General features: G+C 42.2%; 1 protein-coding gene across 1 annotated transcript in view; it reads right to left on the reverse strand.

Moving 5' to 3' along the window:
• Window positions 1-18715, reverse strand: part of BARD1 (BRCA1 associated RING domain 1) — a 149139-nt gene extending 130424 nt beyond the window's left edge. The window contains exon 1 of the mRNA XM_045806669.2: window positions 18612-18715. The gene's annotated coding sequence lies outside the window, so the exon portion shown is untranslated. The remainder of the gene's footprint in view (window positions 1-18611) is intronic.
• Between the last annotated feature and the right edge of the window lie 412 nt (window positions 18716-19127).

A 19127-nucleotide genomic window follows, 5' to 3' on the forward strand; every position in this document is an offset into this window, starting at 1 on the left:
GGCATGTGAATAGCTCTTCCCATAATATCAAGAATTAGAACTATTGGAAGAAAACACGAAAGGTATAGCCTGAGGGCAAATGTCAGTGTAGAGGCCAAGGACAGACTGCTCCAAGCCTGCCACGTTAGCACACTGATTATTTTACGTCAAAGTTACTTAACAGAGCCTGTGCACCAAGGACACTCAGACCCTCCTCTATCCCCCTGAAAACAGGAAATAAACCGCCCATTTGAAAGGTACTCTCCCTGTACGAGAGGTAAAGAGACATCCATATAGCCAGAGAGGGGGATTTCATGCCCGGGGACTTTATAAACAACCCTTGTTACTTTGTACTAATTTACTACCCTGGCCCAAATTATGCGTAGAATTCCTTACTAATTGAAGCTCCCAGAGTTACATTTACTCTGTCCTGTTAATTTCTCACAGATGTATTGTCTCTTTGTCTAAAAAGTACAAACTCTGGCACCTTGCTCATTTCGTTGGGTCTCAATTTTATTTTTTAAAATCTTTTTAAAAGATTTCATTTATTTATTTGAGAGAGGAGAGGGCACGCTCATGCGCGCACGTGCAACAGTGAGGGGCGGGGGGCGGGGGCAGAAGAGAAGGGAGAGGGGCAAGCGGACTCTACTGAGCATGGTGCCCTACGTGGGTCTCAGTCTCCTGACCCTGAGATCATGACCTTGGCTGAATCAAGAGTCGAGGGTATAACTGACTGAGCCACCCGGGCACCCCTGGGGCTCAATTTTATTATTGGTTCTCCATGTACACATAACAAAACTTTGGGCTTTTTTCCCCCCTTCCTGTTACTCTGTCTCCTATCAGTTTAATTCCTAAACCAGCTAGAAGAACCCCAAGGGAGGGAGAGGAAAGAAATGTCTCCCTCCCCAGCCTCAGTAATAGGAGGGAAAGTCTCCAGGGAGAATCGGAAACACATGGAGGGTACGGATTACAGGAAAAAATAAAATAAAAACAAGCTTGAGTCACAGAAGTAAAAGGATTAAGGCCATAAATAGCATAAAAATTTAAAACAAGGATGGGAAACTGAAAGGTGAAGCAAACTTGTAAGGATTTTCACTAAAGGTAGCAAAGTTCTAGTAAAAATGGTTGTATCTAGAGATGCCTGGATGGAGCAGCTAGTTAAGGGTCCAACTCTTGGTTTCAGCTTGGGGCGCGATCTCAGGGTGGTGGGACCGAGCCCTGCCTCCAGGTCTGCCCTCAGCGCGGAGTCTGCTCGGGTTTCTCTCTCCCCTCTCCCTCTGCCCGCCGCCCCGCCCCCTCCCCCTCCCTGTGCGCGTGCACACACTCTCTAAAATAAATAAATCTTTAAAAAATGGTTATATCTAGACATTGAAATAGATATTCTGTCTTAATCACAATGGGAATACAAATACAGATAGAAGTTCTCCTGGAGATGACGGACGGCTCATGTGGTGGAATAAATTAGGATTTTGTGAGAGAAACAAAGAGAAAAGTTGATCCGGAAGACAGAAGAAAAAGACTTAACTGAGATCCTTGTGAAAATCTCCAACTGGAGTCTGAGAATCTTGTCACCAACATACGACACAAATTTTTTTCTTAAGAGAACAGATAAAGCAAACAGATATTCAACTGTGCTTACACGAGGAATGGCCTTTTGAAATGCGTGCTGAATCTTTGCCCCAAGGGAGCATGAGTAACACCCAGGACTCTCCTGCCTAACGGCTTTGCTGAGGGAGCCTCCGTGCTTATTCTCTTGATACGCAAGTCTCACCAGTGAAGAAGCAACATGTACCTTTTTATTCCCAAATAAGACAAAAGGCAGTTGCAAGTGGATCTTCTTAAACCCACATATTCTGTGTGGGGGAAAGTAGTAAATACGGGCCCCAACCCTCTTTGTGCTGGAAGCATCTCAGGAAATCTTGTGTAGAGGAGTGGCTGGAGCTCCTAGGAGATGCAGATTCGTTGTGAGAACAGGGATGTTCAAGCTTTGTGCCAGCTCACTGGTATGGGCCTCAAAGCAGAAGTTAGTGCTGTGGGTACGTGCAGATGTTTTTGCTACTGGTTTTTTTTTAAAATGTGAATAATGTCTGTTAATTTTAGCATTGTTCATCCCTTTGTTTCCTTTCCCATTATTTTTATCTGAAATTCTTTTAGTTCTTTAATATATAAATTTATGTATGACAAAGACAGTACCATTTATATTGTCCAAGTCAGTGTCAGTAATGTCTCTTTTGTTCCACTGAAACATTTAAAAAATGATTACAGGATGGGTCCCTGAACAACTGTCTCTCATAATTATTTTTATGTGTGGACTTTATTAAGTCCTAATGTAACCAGTCAGTACTTCCGGGGGCCCAGCCACCAACAACTTCCTGGCTCCCATTTCCTGCTTTTACCACTTGAGAGGGATTGAGAGATGGTTCCTCTTACCTTAGTTCTGGTTTTAAAGAAAATCTCAGGTGGGTGTAATGTCTGTTTTTTTACAGCATTTTGGATATAAGTTTATTTTGGTAATTTTGTGTTCTTTTTCTTAAGGAGAACTCTCAAACTGTATAAAGCTTCGGGACCATGAAGCCTGTTCGGCGTCTGACTGGGTCGAAGCTGTCACTGACCACTCTGAGGTGGTACGCAGCACTAGACTGGAGAGTTAGAGCAGTTCAAATGATTCAAAGGCCTGACTGATGTGGCAGTTCATAGGAAACATACATCGTTGTTGACTCACCCTTCCCATAAAGTTGTAATAAAAAGATTCGAAGTGCTATTTAGACTAGGATAGGAAATTTTCTCAAATATTGGCAGATCTTAGAACATTATGTCATCCCAGTGTAAAGAACTATTGCCCAGATAGTTTGGGGGAGGGTGGTGGGCACATGGGAAGAGATGGTAGAGATTCAGTGCATGATTTATTAACTTACAGAATAAAAATATAAGTTTTAATGTTTATTTTAATTCAATTAAGTAACATTTCCCATGAAAAATGCTCAAGTTTTTTTTTTCAAATAAATTAAAATTTTTAAACAGTTTTATTTATTTTAGAGAGAGTGAGCGAGAGAGTGAGAGAGAGAGAGCACAAGCACAGGAAGAGCAGAGGGGGAGGGAGAAGCTGACTCCCTGCTGAGCAGGGAGCCTGATGAAGGGCTCCATCCTGGATGCTGGGATCACAGCCTGAGCCAAAGGCAGACACTCAACCAACTGAGCCACCCAAGTGCCCCAATCATTTTTTCAAAAGTCTAATTTATTTAAGTAATCTCTACATCCAACATGGGGTTTGAGCTCACAATCCCAAGGTCAAGAGTTAGATGCTCTTGCAACTGAGCCAGCCAGATACTCCTATTTTGTTTAAAATCCCAATTTTAAGAGCCTTAACCAGGCATTGTTTGTAGCAGAAACACCTAATACAGGGACTAAGGACAACCTGGTTAATATAATATTACTTAAGAGAAAATGAAAGGAGGTAGAGTTTCAGAATTAACCTATCAATCGTGAAGGTCTCCTCGCTAAGCCTTTAAAACTGTTGTAGAGAAAAGAACTGGCAAACACTTCACTCCCCACACTAGAGAGAAATGGCTAAAGTTTAGGGATTAATCATACTTGGGAGACACACTGAAAAAAAACGAGTCAATATTAAAGGGTAATGTATGCCCAGAGTGCCTGGGTGGCGCAGGGAGTTGAGTATCCGACTCTTGATTTAGGCTCAGGGTGGTGAGATGGAGCTCCACGTCAGGCTCCGTCGTGCTCAGAGGGAGTCTGCTTGAGATTCTCTCGCTCCCTCTGCCTCTGCCTCTCCCCCCACTCACACTATCTCTAAAAATAAATAAATAAAATCTTTTAAAAAATTGGACATTTCACATGTAAATTCAGATCTCTGAAGAGAGAGATGACAAGACTGTATTCCTGCAAAACAGTTACTGTGCCCTTTGCAAAGGCATGCAAGCTCGTTCTACTTCACTATAATCTCCATTTTTAAAAAAGATATTATTTTTTTAAGTAACCTCTACACCCAACACGGGGCTGGAATTCACAACCCCGAGATTAAGAGTCCCACACTCCACTGACTGAGCCCGCCAGGTGCCCCTATAATCTCCATTTTTGTCCATTTGCATCACGCCCACTTCACTCATTCATATTACCTGCTTGCAGTCCAAACGCATCAATTCATGATCCTTGCTCCTCCGCAGCACAGACTGATAAAAATACTGGGGGAAATGCGACAAGGAGGCTCCAGCTTCAGCATGACCAACAGATCAGAGCCACTTCTCCCTCTTCTGTCCTTGAGACGTGGGTATCCACCTGCGTTGCTGATTATTTTGCAGAATGCTGGGGCTGCTACTGCATTTCAAGCATCAGCTGGAGGGTGTTTCTTTCAGGGGAGGCGGGGAATGGGATCAGGAGGAGGTGAGTAGGCATTCAGGCTGGTGCCTGGCAACTGGAGGTGTGTGCAGGAGGGGATGCTCCCTGGGGCCATGGGAGCTAAATGAGGTGTGGAGAAACCCATGAGGGGAACTCCTCGGCAGGATACAATGCTTGGGTGTGTTCCCTTTTAGTACTCAGGTATCCTCTTTCGTCATCCATATTATACTTCTCTTCTGAGACTGTGTTAGTCTTTTAGCAAAGAAATTTGCATTTGGCTAACCATCCAGTGTCTTAGTCTTTAAGAGATTAAGGTGATGAGTTAATAAAAGGAAAGGAGGCTTCCCTGTTCCACGAATCTCTGGTGCCAGGGAAGGGGTAGTTCTGATTACCGAGGGCTATGCAACAAGCCCCTTCAAAACTTAAGACATGAAGTAACCATATTATTTTACTTGCACATCTGCCAGTTGCGGCAGGATCTCCGTGGGGATATGCATGGGGCTGAGGGCTGGGGCAGCCGCCCACGTAGGTCCCTCTCCCCGTGCAGTGTCAGGGTCTCTCCACCTGGCCTTCCCAGGAAGTTTCTCTAGCTAGGCGGCCTCAGGGACGTCGGAGTCTTTATACACCCGCTGAGCACTTGAACGTGAATGTGATGCTTCTTATGTCCTCACCTTGGAAATTTTTAAATGTCACTTCTACAACATCCCTTGCATAGATAAATCTCTAGGACCAGCACAGACTTAAGAGCTGAGGAATTAGACTATTCCCCTCAATGGGAGAAGCGGCAAAGACTCTGTGAACATATTCGACCTGCCACCGCGGCTGTCTGAGCTGACTGGCTGCGCCACGACACAGATCTCAGCGGTCATTAGCGCCGCAGATGGGAAACTCCATGGCGGAGCTGGATCCCAACGGGGATGATCCTGTTCAACACAGGGGACTCTTCAGGGGGACCCACTCCAGCGGAGACCGCCGGGTCACACCCTTGGATTGCTCCTCAACAAAGACAGAACGCTGCCATTGCGAAGGCGAAGGGAGCGAGGCGGAGTGGGTTTTTGTGAGATTGTTGAATAGAAAGCAGTAAGTCGGCTGAAATAATGTCAACATCTCATGTATTTTGATGACACTTAACTCGTTATCTCAACATATGATGTAATGCTGAAGAAAACGGAAAAAGATTTCAGAGCAACCCAAGTCTAGATGTTAAAGTGTATTTACTTATTCATAAGAGGGCCATTCCAGGCTTGACTCAGAGAGCTCACTCTCTGTTACTTCACATGCAATCAGAATAAATGCAGTTTGTGGTATTTTAGCTGATAACACCTTCTAAGTGCTGGTAGATTGGTGGGGGGGGGGCGGGGATGGGAAATGCCGCTAGAGGTAAATTCACTGACAACAAGAGATAAGTCAGCTGTTAAGCCCGAATAGCTTCCAAACCCTGGCATCTTTCTCCTCTTTTCCACACTTTCTTCCTTACCTGGGGCCAGCTGGTCTTTCCCTACAGACTCACCTTCATTCCCACTTCCCAAGGTCAATAGAAACTTAAACTCCTGAATACGACTTTCTGAGGCTCAGCATTGAGTTATCTTTGTTGCGGAACTGATCCTGCAGTTTTGTCTCTGTTCTAATAACTGGGACCCCCTCCTTCCTGAGCCCCACACTTCTAATTCTCCTCCTGGGCTTTAGTCTAGACCCTGGTTTTCAGGGTGTTCTGTTGATATGTGATCTCCAAATCCCTCCTGGATTGGGGGTCCTGCCCTCCTAGAGCTACGCACAGTCCATGCGTCCCTGTTTAGTGGGTAGGACTTTTGCCCTCTGAAGACCACTTCCAATGCCAACATCCTGTCAGCTGGGCTACTAAGCATTCCCAGTCCAAGCCCAGAGTCAAGTCTTCCTCATGTTAGGATGCCCTGATGCTTCACTGTGAAACTCTGTTGCTGCCTGTACAGGCCACAGCTGAAGAATGGAGAGGAGGGGGGCACCTGGGTGGCACAGTCATTAAGCGTCTGCCTTCGGCTCAGGGCGTGATCCTGGCGTTATGGGATCGAGCCCCACATCAGGCTCCTCCGCTATGAGCCTGCTTCTTCCTCTCCCACTCCCCCTGCTTGTGTTCCCTCTCTCACTGGCTGTGTCTATCTCTGTCGAATAAATAAATAAAATCTTAAAAAAAAAAAAAAAAAGAATGGAGAGGAGGACCAAATCTTGACGCTCTGTTTGCCACTCTGTCTTGTCAGCACTGTCTACTGTCCGAGTGCACTCATCCCTCTCTAGCGGCAGGTCCAGGGCCAGATGGTGTAGATGATATTTGTCTCCCTACCTGCCCCCCCTGCTCTAAATGCTTGGCCGCTGGCCCCGCCCTCTTGATGCGCTAGATATGAGCTCCACACCCCCAAAATAAAGGGGCCAAAATAAAATAAATGTCTATAAAACAAATGCAAAATCAAAAAGAGTATGGACTTATTTTGTTAACAAACACCCCAAGAATGAGAAGACTAACTCACATTTATTGGGTCCTTCCTACGTGTCAGCCACTCTTCTAAGCCCTTTACATGTATGAACTCCTTTCCTCCTCACAACAACTTGGTCAAGTGGTGCTATTATTATTCTCCTTTTGTGGATGAGGACACTAAGGCACTAGCGTGTAAGTAACTACAGATGGTCTCTCATTTATGACGGTTGGACTTACAATTTTCCAACTGTATGGTACTGTAAAGGCTGTATGCATTCAGTAAAAGCTGTGCTTCAAATTTTGAATTGGGATCTTTTCTTGGACTAGTGATAAGCAGCACGATCCTCTTTTGTGATGCCGGGCAGGAGCCTTGAGCCGCAGCTCATAGGGTAAACAACCGATACACTTGCAACTCTATGTACCCACGCAGCTAGTTTGGTTTCCCCTTTCAGCACAGTATTCAATAAATTACATGAGATATTCAGCACTATATTATCAAACAGGCTTTGCATGAGATAATTTTGTCCAACTGTAGGCTAATATAGTCTTCTGAGCACACTGAAGGTAGGCTAGGCTAAGCTATGATGTTCTGTACGTTAAGTGTTTTAAATGCACTTTGACTTATGGCATTTTCAATTTACCGTGGTTTATCAGGATGTAACCCCAACGGAAATTGGGGAAGATCTGTAGTCCGGGTTGTATGGTTGGGTAAGTGGGAGGACTAAGTTTCAAACCTGATCAAACCTGATCTTGCCCCAGAATCCTCACTTTTACTCATTTTCGTAAGGTTTCAAAAGATGTAGTGTGTCCTAGCCGAATATGATAACCCAAACCCATAATAATTGTCCTGAGTCATCAAAAATATTCACTTCTACTCTAGAGAGTAGAAAATTGTGTAAGAGACTTCAAAGAATTATCTCAAAATTGATTTAAAAATGATGGTGCCCTACAAGGCGTCAGCTTCTTCTATCAGGAAAACTAAGTTATGGAGAACCATAACAATGAGTTGTTACTGTTTTATATCTATTCCTTTTTTCATCCGATTTATTTATTTATTTATTTTAAAGATGTAAAAAAATTTTTTTTTATTTATTAGAGAGAGAGAGAGAGAGTGCGAGAACACAAAGCAGGGGGGAGGGGTTAGAGGGAGGAAGGGCAGAGGGAAAGGGAGAAGCAGTTCTTCCTGCTGAGCAGGGAGCCTAACGCAGGGCTGGATCCCAGGACCCTGGGATCATGACCTGAGCTAAAGGCAGATGCTTAACTGATTAAGCCAGGCGCCCCTCCTTTCTCATCAGATTTATTTAATACTTGAAATATACCTCATCTTTAATTTAGACCTAAATCTTTACAGGATGTAGGTGCATATATTAATGTATTTCTGGAGTTACACCAGAAATGATTTTATTTATGGTGTAACATATTTTGATGCTAAGTAATTTTTGGATCGTATAGCTCTTTCCAGAGTTAAGATGGACAATAATCAAAAGTGGTGCATTAGAATCCCATTTGAAAGACAACAGACTTCAAACTGAAAATAATTGATCCTTTTCCCCTCTGTAATACATCCGTAGAACTTAGATAATAGCTATCAATTCCATTTTTCTAAAACTTTGGCCAGGTGACTAAATATACTTTACTCTTGACACTATATTTCTTTAAAAATGAATTCCAATTACGTCAAATTAAGGCACAGTTAGTTACAGGTCATGATTTAATTGCATCAATCTAAGTTTATTGCCAAATTATCTTGTTAGCATCCAGAGCCTTTAGGCCACTGAGAGTCTAAACAAAACATGCTGTCATAAATCTTTCCTGAGAAAGGGCAGATAGGGGTATTAAAAACACATAAAAATTAAAAAAAAAAAAAAAGAAGAAAGAAACTGTCTAGACTTTAACTTCTTCTTCTTAAGAAATACCCAACATTGGTCATGGTAGAAAGGCAAGGCATCGTATCCTGGCATCACTGGAGAATTGTAGTGAGACCTTTTTTTTTTCTCCCCGTTTTTTGTTTTTATTTTTTAAATTATGTTCAGTTAACCAACATATAATACATCATTAGCTTTTGATGTAGTGTTCAACGATTCATATTTTTTTAAAGATTTTTTTTATTTATTCATTTGAGAGAGAGAGAGAGCACAAGCAAGGGGACAGGCAGAGAGAAAGGGAAAAGTAGACTCCGCACTGAGCTGGGAGCCTGACATGGGGCTTGATCCCAGGACCTGGAGATCATGACCTGAGCCGAAGGCAGACACTGAACCATCTGAGCCACCCAGATGCCCCTGTAGTGTGACCTTCACCTGACAATGATTGTCAGGAGTTCAGGAAGTAGGTCCCAGATATTGATGTATTTAAAACTTCCCCAGTTAATTTTTTTTTTTTTGAGAGAGCGAGCAAGCGTGGGGATGCATAAGCCAGGTTGGGGGGCGGTGGGGATGGACAGAGTGAGGGGGAGAGAGAGAGAATCTTTTTTTTTTTTTTTTAAAGATTTTATTTATTTATTCGACAGAGATAGAGACAGCCAGCGAGAGAGGGAACACAAGCAGGGGGAGTGGGAGAGGAAGAAGCAGGCTCATAGCGGAGGAGCCTGATGTGGGGCTCGATCCCATAACGCTGGGATCACGCCCTGAGCCGAAGGCAGACGCCTAACCGCTGTGCCACCCAGGCACCCCAAGAGAGAGAGAATCTTAAGCAGGTTCCATGCCCAGTGCAGAGCCCCACACAGGGCTCAATCTCATAATCCTGAGATCATGACCAGAGCCAAAATCAAGAGTCAGACACTTAACTGACTGAGTCACCCAGGCAGGGTCTCCAGTTAATTCTAATGTGCAGCAAGCTCGAGAACACGGATCTAGGCTAAGGGCTGGTAAAGTGTGGCTGCTGGCCTGGCCAATTGTAAATACAGTTTTACTGGAACATAACTGCACCCATTCATAAATATATTGTCTATGACTGCTTTGGGCTACGAAGGCAGAAACGAGTAGTTGAGACAGACTATATACCCTTAAAAGCCTAAGATACTTACTATTTGGCTCTTTAAGAAAAATGTTGCCAACCTGTGCTGTATGTTAATGAAATACCATGGTATTTGTGAGATCCATTACAAAATGAAAATGTAAAACCCCTAATTCAAAAAGCAGGGACAGTAGCGCCATTAGATGTAATGAAATATAAAATTTTTTCCTTTATTCTGTGTCTTTCAACCTTTCAAGGTGTTTTTATTTGCTATTATTTTTTTTAAGATTTTATTTTTAAGTAATCTCTACACCCAATGCAGCGCTCGACCTCATAGCCCCAAGATCAAGAGTCGCATGTTCTGCTGGCTGAGCCGGCCAGGTGCCCCTGCTATTTAATGTTCTAAATAAAGAAAAGCCTAAATCACAAATTACTAGAAGAAATTTTACTGTTCACATTTCTATACTGCTATGACAGCTTTAAATGTAAAAATAAGAGTGAACTCAAACATAGAATTATCAAAATTACACAATTTGTATTTTATCGCTTGTCCATGCATAAGGAGAAATGTTGCACAGAATCAACTCAACTGTTTGTATTTCACTTCTTGACCTTTACCTGTCTCACCTTCAGTCTTGGCAAGACGCTCCTCCAACCTGCCGCAGAGCACCTTCCTCGTGGCACCTGTCACACAATGCTCTCGATGTTAACATGCTTTGTTTCTCCTTGCGCCTACACTGCAAGTTCTTTCAAGTCAATGAACCTGTTCTGCAGCTTGGTTTCACTAGTGCCTAGCAAATAGTAAATGTTCAATTCCTGTTTAGTGAGCGAGTATGTAAATGACTAAAATTAATGAATGTCAAACTGCATTTCTCAGTGACTAATTCCCAAATTCATCAGAATTATCAGTTATGTTTTTCGAAGATTCTCGAGGAGAGACAGTCTACAGCCATCTTCTGTAAATCCATTTCTTGTGCTTTCTCAACTTGACAGTTTTCTCTTACTGTCCAATGGTAAGGTTTTTTGTTTTTTTGTTTTTTTGTTTATTTGCTTATGACTCTTTCATGGGCACTGAACAGGACTTGTGTTGGCCGTGGTGGAGGGCAAAGATTCAGACAGACTTGGGGTCAAGCTTGTTTCTAGCAGTTACTTTTGTAAGAATGTTCTGGTGAGTGACTTAGTCTTGGATGAGCCACCTTCCTCAAAGAGTTATGGCAAGGATTATGTCAGACACATAATAACTAGGACAGTAGACTTTCAAAAAATGGTAGTCCATTCCTCTACCCTCCCCATTTAAATATCTTCTACTTATTCAGTAGAGCAATTGCCTTGTCTCTGAGATAAATAACTTTGTCATTATATCCTAACTCAAGAAAAGATCATTAATGGTCCAATTTAATTTGACCTATATCAAAGATCTTTTTTTCACTTTGTGTGTGGTCTTGCTTACATGGTTTAATATATTCCCCCATGACACCTAAATTATACACTTAAATATGTTGAATTTTATTTAACATAAATTTTACCTCAATGTTCCTGACAATAAAAATAATAAAGATATTCTAACGTCATGTCTGTTTCACTTCTGTTATCTACGTTTTTCTTCAGAGTCCCACACTTCTCCTCCCTCCTGGATCGCTTCATGTCAATCTCTGAAGTTCATATTCTCTGTATTAGTGTGCTAGGGCCACCATCACAAAATACCACAGATTAGGTGGTTTAAACAATAGAAATTTGTTTTCTCACAGTTCTGACGGCTTGAACTGTGAGATAAAGGCTAGGTTCCTCCCAAGGCCTCACTCCTTGGCTTGCAGATGGCCTCCTTGCGGTGTCCTGCATGGCCTTTTCTCTGTTCAGGCATCCCTGGTGGCTCTCCTCTTATAAGAACAACAGTCATATTGGATGTGGGCTGCACCTTCCTGTCCTCTAACTGAATCACTTCTTGGAACATGCTATCTCTAACGACAGTCACACGGATGAGGGACTACCCATATGACCTCATTTAAACTTATTACCTCTTTAAAGACCATATCTCCAAATATCTTCACATTCTGAAAAACTGGGGATTGAGACTTCCACATATGCACCTTTGGGGAAAACACAAGATAACCCATAACACTCTCCTCTTCACCAACTCCCCTAGTTAAAACTTCCTCCAGCAAAATACTTAGCATATTCTTTTCTTCCAAATGGGAAATATTTTATTATTTTCATTTAGTGAATTCTTATTTATCCTTTAGTCTCAACCTAAATATCCTAAATGTCATTTCCCTAGGGAGGCCACTCCTTAAACTCATGTTAGGTCTCCTCTTTCATGTTCACAATAGCATCCTATAATTCTTTTATCATGTGGAGGATTTTTTGATCAGCTTTACTGATGTATAGTTTATATACAATAAAGATCACTGATTTTAAGTGTACAATTCAATAAGTTTTGACAAACTATACAATAATATAACCACAATAATCTGAAATAAAATATTTGTATTATCCTAAAAACGTCCCTTAGGGCCATTTGTAATCAACTTCCCCTACCCACAAGCAATCACTCCTCTATTTTCCATCACTATAGTTTCTTTTTTCTAGAATTTCATATAGACAGAATCATATGGTAAGCAGTCTTTTAGGACTATTTTCTTTCATTCATAATGATTTTGAGATTAATGTATTAGGTACGTGTCACTAGTTCATTCCTTTTTGTTGATGAGTAGATTCTATCGTATGGACATACCACAACTGGTTTAATTCATTCAAGATTTGATGAACATTTGGGTTGTTTCCAGGTGTCAGCTATTGTAAACAAATATTATGAACATCCACATACAAGTCTTTATATGTTGACATGTTTTCATTTCCTTGGTTAATTATAACCAAGGTCAAGTTCATTCTGCTTGATGGACTAAGTCAAGAGGCAAGATGTTGGGGTAAAGAAAGCTATTTCATTTGAAAAGTCAGCAAACTGAGGACATGGAGGACTATTGTCCCAAAGAAACATCTCCCCTCAGCATGAAATTCAAGCTTCTTTTATGTTAGCAAAAGGGGGAAATATGAGGTGGTTGGAATCAGAAGGTGAATGATATCTGTAGACATCCAAGGAAGGTTGTATAATTCTTTTACTCTTGGTCAGTTGGTCTTTGCATACAGGAAGGTGGTCATGCTGTTACTGTAAATCTGAAATATAGCAGGTATTTCTGCACATGCTTCCTTCTCTCCTTGGGTCAGGTAGGTTTCAGGTAAAGAGCAGTTTTTTGCAAATCTTGGCTGTGACATGCTACGTGCAGGGTTAAGCAGCGGTTTCTAAACTATGGGTCACAGCAGCAAGGGCAATAGGAGCGATATGGAGTCAAACATGCTAAGTTTCCCTGTTACAATTCCCCACTGTCAAAGGTTCACTCCACAATCTTGTGAGATCAGGGACAATGAGACATCATCTATCATCAGACTACTTTCTGCTGGATGGGGTCAACAAGGGGCAACTTTGGAATGAAACAAGTTGACTTATGAAATATTCCTTAGTGCCTCTTTTTGGAATTGGGGTCTTAGAAGTAACCATAGGCATTTCTAAAACAAAAGAAAAACAGATTAATGGTTGGAACAAATTATAAATCCAGTGTCTGAGTCCCAAGTGCTGCCCATGAGAGAATTTTTTGATGTCAGGCTCGAAGCATCCTCAGATGGAGTGGGGACCGGCAGTGACAAGCTGATAGATTTCTCTGGTTTGTAGTTCAAATGTCTCTGGTGATCCTTTTGAGTGGCCCAAAGTGCAACAGGCACAGAGACCATCGTGATATGAGCTATCGTGGCAATTTCTCTAAAGTTTACCTCAAATTGTCTAGCTTCAGTTTGCAGAGCTTTAGGTAAGAGGGTGGTTGTAGTTCTCAATGATTTCAAGTCAAGAGAATGAGAGAAAACTGAAAACCTTAAATTGGAGAATTATAGCCAGATATTTGAGGAAACCACAAGAATTCAGGATTCAGCCAGTTTTATAGGCAAACAACAAACACTCAAAGACAATTAATCAGAACTAGAATCTAACATCCACAAGGATGTGTTTTTTTTAATTTATTTGAGAGATAGAGTGAAAGAGAGAGGGAGGGAGAGGGAGAGAGAGAGAACGCCCGCGAGCATGAGTGGGGGGAGGGGCAGAAGGAGAAGCAGACTCCCTGATGAGCAAGGAGCCTGATGTGGGGTTTGATCCTGGGATTTCAAGATCATAACCTGAGCCAAAGGCAGACGCTTAACCAACTGAGCCACCCAGTTGCCCCATAGGTGTGTTTTTGAAACATAATTTTTCTGTCTAAAATCACCCTCATTTTTATCAAATGTAGCCAAATTAAGACTAATTGTAAAGTAAGTCCAGTTTTAACAAACTTGGCCTAATTATTTACATAAGCACATCAGACTGGCAATTGACCATATAGGTTCTTTAAAATCTGCTTTGCTAGAACTTTTTATAAGAAATTTTAGATTGAACTTTTAATAGCCTCTCAAGTTCAAAGGCCAAGCCAAATACTTGCTATCATATTTGTCCGCAATACTTGTAGATTTGGGTGAATTCCTCCCTTATCAAGGTCCCCAAAATAACCTGAAGTTCCTGCACCTGCCAGGAAGTGACATTCTTGACTCACCTGATAAGGCTGCTGGGAATTTTGTAAGCAAGGTACCAGCCCAGCATTTCCAAGGGGCTCTACTAGCTCCAGAAAATCAACGTTAGCTCCTTAAAGCTGTCTGGTCATATCTGAGTCTATGCATGTCTCTCTCAAATATGACATTCCAGTCAAAGCCGTGGTAATACAACCAATGTCTCCAATGGTGTTCTGTTCTAAGGAGAACAGATTCCCATTGAACTTATCCCAATAACTATAACTGTCATGAAAAAAAGAAAATTCACGGAGAGTGTCTGAGTTTTGGAGGGTTCACACAGGGAGAAAAGAGAAATGTTTCAAACTGTTTACAAAGGAATATTTTATCAAATTTCTGCAATTCATAGATAACATTTAAAAAAAAAGATTTTATTTATTTATTTGAGAGAGAGCACACACAAGCAGGGGGAGGAGCAGAGGGAGAGGGAGAGAGAGAATCCCAAGCACACTCTGCACTGAACCCAACACAAAGCTCCATCTCATGACCCTGAGATCATGACCTGAGCCAAAATCAAAAGTCGGACGCTTAACTACCCAGACACTTCCTGTAAGTCATAAATATCTTAAGAGAGAACGTTTCCTTAAATCTGGAAGAATAAACAATAGAGAAACAGCCCTGTTTCAAAAAAGAGTCATAAAAACTATAATCATCTTTCTCAATTCATTTAGTCCCATGTTACTAATTTTTATCCTGTTTGAATGTACTTTTTCCATTTGTTCTGGAAATTCTTAGTTTAGTTTTATGATTTTAAAGATATCAGAAACCTATAATTGTCAAAAGTCCTTTCCATGAATCTCCTTGAAGCCAAAACACACTTGCAAGAGCATGGGAGTGAAAAAAAAAGCGTAAATGACAAGACTCAAAAGTGCCTGTGGTCAAAAATCTGATGAGAGTTCACTATGAGGCAGTTGTCAAGGAAATTTGGTTCTTTTTGTGACACACAACATTTCAACGATGAGAATCACACGTGATGACATTCCACCGGGACATATGAAAACTTTAGGAATTTTCCTATTTCTGGACAGTTATAGCATTTACTCACACAATATAACATAAGAAGGTTTATCATCATCTGTTTGGCAATGATTCCATGAAATTAACATACCAAATAAACAAGCCTAAATCATCAAAAAGACTTCGTTTAGAATGTGCATTTTGGGGAAGTTTCTAAAAACCTCAGACGGTTCTAAAGCACGTGACTAAATAGGATTACAATTATTATAAAACTGAATGTGTAATCAACTAACCACGGTGGCAATAAGAGTTTCTACAGAAGATTATACAGTTATTAGCAAAACTTAGCTCCTCTAATATTGAGAAGATTTAACTTTCTTAAGTAATCAAAGACCTGACAAAGACAAAACATAGAAGCTTTGTTTTTCTGGACAGATAAAAAAAAAAAAATCCTTTGTTTACAATTTCTTATCAAGAGCAGAACAACAATCCAAGAAAACTTTGTCTTTTTAACAAAGAGAAAACCCAAATTCCAATGTTATACCAATGTTTTTTTAAAACTCAGTCATTTCAGTCTTGGTCCTGACCATGCATAAAATTCTTTTCTAAAGATTCCTCTTCACAAACCTTCTAGAACTTTCTTTTTCACTTCTATTTTGTCCTAAGTTTTCCCTCTCTAAACAATCGGTCTCATTTAAGGACAAAATTACTTTCTTTTCCCCTCAACAAAAATATATTCCCATTCCTTATACCTCTCTTACACATCTCCTGCTTTCCCTACAGAGGCACTTTCCTTATTTCCAGCAGTCTCAATTACATTTACCAGACTGTAACTTTTAGAAACCTTAGTCTCCAGTGAAAACTAAGTGAACTATTACACCAGATTTCTTTAGATTGACCAATATATGAACTACTTCATAATTTCTAGAAACATGTTTTTTCAAAGTACAACTTTCAGTAAAGCATAAAACAGGTTTACTAGCAGACCCAAATTTATCTTTAGAATTGGAAGCCCAAAGCAGAAAAACCTATATTTAGTAATTAATGTTTCAGTATTTTATCTTATTTGGAAAAGACTTAGATATCCAGCGAATTCAACACAATTTATCATTTAACCTAGTTAAACTTCAGTTTTAGGTTACCAAACATTTTGCAAGCTACTTAAAAGTTTACCTATAAACCTTTTTTATTAAACTACTTGCTCTTAATGGTTATCCATGATAACTTCACAAGACAGACAAAATTAGCTATCATTTTAAGTCATCTTTGCTGACAAATTGCAATAGAGATAACATGAACTTATCTGACCTTCAGTAAACCTTGGTTGAATTAAAGTTTTACATGTAATGCTGATAACTTTAAAGATATGTCTACTTTGATTAAAACAACAACCTTGAATTAGCTTTAATATCGAGTATTTTTTCAGATCACGTTAGCTTGAAAAACATCTGGGTTAGTTTTCATCTCTCTGAGTTTCAGAATGCCCGGATTTTACAAGTTCTTGCCTTTAAACCAATTAAGCAGATACTCCTTTCCTGTAGAGCTATTTGCAGGCTTAAGGCTAGTTTCAGTGGGACCCTACTGTCCAATTGCCCTGGTGAAGAAGTCACTTGAGCATTTAATTTACAAAGGAGATCTTGGCTCAAAAGAGGGATGGGCATTCGGCCACATACAGGAAGGTATGTTTTAGCGTGAGTTCCCCAAATGACATTCCAAGGGCTGCAGGAATGAGGGATTAGTGCTTTTCCAGATACCCTGGTGACTGACGTAGCCTGAGAAGTTTTCTTTTTTCTTTCTTTTTTTTTTTAAAGATTTTATTTATTTATTCGACAGAGAGAGAGACAGTCAGCGAGAGAGGGAACACAAGCAGGGGGAGTGGGAGAGGAAGAAGCAGGCCCATAGCGGAGGAGCCTGATGTGGGGCTCGATCCCATAACGCTGGGATCACGCCCTGAGCCGAAGGCAGACGCTTAACCGCTGTGCCACCCAGGCGCCCCTATTTTATTTCCTTAAACTATCCTTTTTTTGAGAGAGAGAGAGAGAGAGAGAGAGAGAGAGAGAGAGAGAGAGAGAGAGCGCACATGCGCAGAGGCAGAGAGGGGGAGAGAGAAAATCTTAAGCAGGCTTCATGCTCAGAGTGGAGTCCAAGGCGGAGCTCAATCTCGCGACCTGAGCTGAAATCACAGGTCAGGTGCTTACCCAGCGGAGCCCCGCAGGTGCCTCACCTGGGGAGTCTGTTACGCCAGCTCAGCGTCTCCTACAAAATATGTTGCACCTGCGTCCACTAACAAGTCAATCAACCTGTTCCACTCCGTCAGTTTTATCTGGGGTTCCTGTGGGAATCTGAAGTGGGCCGTTTAAGTAAAGGGGGGGGGCTGGGCCCCTTCGTGTTGCCTTGGGAGGTGCTCTGGTTTGAACCTCCTAAGGAGGTGGCCCAGCAGCTTGGGGGGATTTCTTTTCCTAGAGAGTGAGGGTAGGAGCAGCAGGAGCCCATGGCCTTGGAGGCACTGAGGATGGGAGGGCCCAGAGCGGCCCGGCGGTGGCCGTGCAGGAGTGGCAGGGGGCGTGCAGGAGTGGCAGGGGGCGTGCAGGAGTGGCAGGGGGCGGGGGAGGCAGAGGCGCGGGAGCGCTGCCCGCAAGGCCAGAGGCAGGTTCAAAATTTGGACTAACACTCCTTTCTCTCCCTCTCCAATCTCTCCCTTCTGCGAAACAGTCATTTTCTCCGGTTGCCTTTCAGCCTTCCGCACCTTGTGTTCCAAAAATGTCCTAACGGGCCCTCTTGGGGAACAGAAGGAGTGTTCCCCACCTGCCGAGGCAACAACGCAGAAAGAACGCCAAAGAAACCATAGCAAAATGAAGTTCCGAGTACCTCCGTTAGCATGCCTTCCTCCCCAAGTCAGAGATTCACGGACTGACCAAACAGCTTCCAAGACAAACTAAGAACTAAACCCCAACCCCCCGTTTAGAGTCAACTGAATGGGAGGCAGAAAGCTGAGTCGCTAATACTTGTGGAGACAAATTAAAGGCCTACTTTTCAATGATCTTTTTGTTATAAAACAAATCCAACATAACCAGTTTTGTCCAAAGGTTGACTGAAAGCTGTAGCAACAAACCAACCAAAGGCGGACGAACCAGTTCACAAACAAATCGGGTAAAGTCCAACAAGTATTCCCTCTCCAACAGGGTACTGCAGACAAAGGGAAGCGAAGCGGCTTCCCCTCCCCCAAGGAAAAGCCCAAACGGAGGGAGTGGGAGTCCCGACCGCACACGCCGAAGCGCCTTACCCTACTTTGGAGTCCACAGAGCGGCAGAAGTTTGTCCAAGACTTGGCCCAACAGCCAGGGAAGCCCGTGGAACGCAGGTCCCGGTGAGTGCCGGGAACTCACCCGCAGAGTCCCGGGGGCAAGGGGGCTGGCCCGGAGCCCTTTCTCCCAAGCTCCTCTGCTCCCAGAACAATAGGCCAATGATTCAAGAGGCAAGATGTTAAAGAAAGCCACTTTATCTGGAAAGTCAGCAAACCAAGAACCTGGCAGACTATCGCCCCAAAGAAACATCCCCCCCCCTCCCCAGCATGAAATTCAAGCTGCTTTTAAGTTAGCAAAAGTGGGAAATGGGGCGGGGGGAGGGGGGGCAGCTTGAAGTCAAAAGGTTGACTGACCTCTGTATGACCTCTGTAGACATCCGAGGAAGGTCGTTTCACTTCTTTGTCTTCGCTCAGTAGGTCTTTGCGTATAGGAAGGTGGTCATGTCGTGCCTGTAAACCTGAAACATCATGGTCCTTTCTGTACATGCTTCCTTAC

Source organism: Ursus americanus, chromosome 1, assembly GCF_024610735.1.
Source record: "Ursus americanus isolate L20-20 chromosome 1, mUrsAme1.1.p, whole genome shotgun sequence".
NCBI lineage: Eukaryota > Metazoa > Chordata > Mammalia > Carnivora > Ursidae > Ursus > Ursus americanus.